We start from the raw sequence: 2,910 nt of genomic DNA, 5'->3' as shown, positions 1-2,910 counted from the left end.
ATTCAACATTGACCATGGAATATTTTTCCATTTGTTTGTGTCTTCTTGAAGTTTTTGAGCAGTGTTTTGCAGTTCTCATTGTAAAGGTCTTTCATTTATCTGGTTAGGAAGATTTCAAGGTATTTCATCTTTGTGTGTGGCTACTGTGAATGGGATTGTGGTTTTAATTTGGGTCTCTGCCTGCTTGTTGTTGGTGTATAGGATTGCAACAGTCTTTCGCACTTTTATTTTGTATCCTGCAACTTTGCCAAAATCTTTTATCAGTGCAAGCAGGTTTTGACAGATTCTCTTGGATTTTCAAGGATCATATGATCAACAAAGAGGTATAACAAGAAACTCAAACACACACACACACACACACACACACACACACACACGCACGCACGCACAAAACAGTCTCATTCAAAAGTGGCCAAAAGACACGAATAGATACTTCTCAAAAGTAGATAGGTGGGCATCCACAGACATATAAAAGAGTGTTCAGCCTCACTAATCATCAGAGAAATGCAAATCAAAACCACATTGAGAAACCACCTAATCCCAGTAAGAATGACCATCATTAATGAAACAAACAACAACAGATGCTGGCGAGGATGTGGAGAAAAAGGAGCGCTTCCACACTGCTTGTGAGAATGCAGACTAGTGCAACCTCTTTGGAAAACAGTGTGACGATTTTAAAAAGAACCAGCCAATACCTTCCACATGTTCCAGCAATCCCCCTATTGGGACTATATCCAGAGGAACTCAAATCATTCTACAAAAAAGATACCTGCACATGTATGTTTGTTGCAGCTCTATTCACATTAGCAAAAAACATGGAAGCTATCATGCTGCTCATTGAAGCTGGACTGGATAAAAAAAAATGTGGTACATATACATAATGTAATATTATGTAGTCATAAAGAAGGGCGAACATATGGACTTCGCAGCAACTTAGATGAACTTAGAGTTGATCATACTTGGTGATCTATCACAGAAACAAAGAACAGAGTACCATATGTTCTCACTCATATGCGGACCTTGAACAACTATCATAATACTATAAGAAAGGGATTGACAGTAGTGGGAAACTGTCAGGAGAAGGGGACTGGGATTGGCAGTTGAGGGAAACTGCTAGGGGAGGGAGGGGCACACCTCATCAACAAGGGTACTTGCTTAATCAACATTTGTATATCTAACCCTGAATTGTACCCCACATCTTTATCATAATAAAAAATTATTTTAAAGCTTCCAGACTCATTTAAAGATTTATCATAAAGATGTAAGAATTTATATTGAATAATAATTGCCTAAAGGTAGAAAAAATAGATGGAAAAACATAAAGTTCAAAAATAAAACCACACATACATCTGGAAACTGGTTTTTCTTAAAAGGAATATAGGTAATTCAGTGAAGAAAGAATAGATTTTACAACAAATAATGATGGAGTTATATTTTGTTAAAAGCTTTTTCTACATCCTATGAATTATATCATGTGGTTCCTGTTTTTACATTTGTTGCTGTATTGAATTACGTTTATGATTTTACAGATGCTGAACCAGCCCTACGTCCCAGGGATGAAGCCTACTGGGTGACTGTGGATGATTTGTGAGATATGTTGCTTGATCCAATTTGCTAGAATCTTGTTGAGAATATTAGGCTGTACAAGGATATTGGTCTGTAGTTCTTTTTCTTTGTTGGGTCTTTACATGTGTTGGGGAACAATGTGACGTTAACTTCATAAAATAATTTGGGGAGCATTCCACCTTTCTCAATTGCCTGGAATACTTTCAATAGTATTTGCATTATCTTCACCTTGTATATTTTCTATAATTCTACTGGAAAGTTGTCTGGCAAGGAATTTTTTTTCTGTAGGCAGTCTTCTATATAATCTAACTTGAGCTAATGTATATATAGTATACAAGGTATAAGTCTAGGAGCACTAAAGAAGATAGCAGATGAGCACAGGAAGAGATGTTCAATGTTTTTAGTTATTAGACAAATCCAAATTAAAAACACAATGAAACACCACCATACACCTATTAGAATGATGAAAATTAAAATAACGAGTGTTGCGATATTTGGAAAAAATGAAATTCTCACACACTATAGGTAGAAAAGTAAAATACCACCAACACTTTATAGTAGAGTGGCTTCTTCAAAAGTTACCATACACATGCCAAAGTGATGCAGCCATCTCACTCTTAGGTACTTTCTGAAGAATAGGAAAATAAAAACTTGTTACATGCAAAGACTTGTACATGAATATTGATAGCAGCTTTATTTTTAACAAAACCAAAATGAAGATAACCCACATGCCCACTGAGAGATAAATGAATAAAAAAGTTAAGGTGCATTCTTAGATAAATTAGTCCTCTGCAATAAAATAAGTGAAATTTGCCTCTGCAATTATTTGCTTTATTTCAATGGCACTGGCAAAATAATAAGTAAATAAAATAAAATAAATTGAATATTGGCACATATGATAAATATAGATCAATCTCAAAATAATTATGCCGAATGAAAAAAGTCATATTATCACACCCAACAATAATGGAGTACAGACCGTATAATTCAATTCATACTCTATTCTAGAAAATATAAATTAATGCATAGTGATTTCCTGAAGATGTGGTGGGAATTGGGAAGGAGCATGAGGAAAAGATTACAAAGACAAAGGACAGCCGGGCTCGGTGTCTCAGTCTGTAATCCCATGCCTTTGGGAGGCCGAGGTGAGTGGATTGCCTGAGCCCGCGGGTTCGAGACCCTCCTGGGCAGCGAGACCTCATCTCTACCATAAATAAAAAAATCAACCGGGTGTGGTAGTGCATGCCTGCAATTCCGGCTACTTGGAAGGCTGAGGCGGAAGGATTGCCGGAGCCCAGCAGGTGAGGCTGCGGTGGCCGGGAGCGGCCACTGCACTCCAGTCTG

The sequence above is a fragment of the Carlito syrichta genome, unplaced genomic scaffold, assembly GCF_000164805.1.
Source record: "Carlito syrichta isolate Samal-C Ts95f unplaced genomic scaffold, Tarsius_syrichta-2.0.1 Scaffold316480, whole genome shotgun sequence".
Classification (NCBI taxonomy): domain Eukaryota; kingdom Metazoa; phylum Chordata; class Mammalia; order Primates; family Tarsiidae; genus Carlito; species Carlito syrichta.
Note: the sequence above shows the minus strand (reverse complement) of the source record.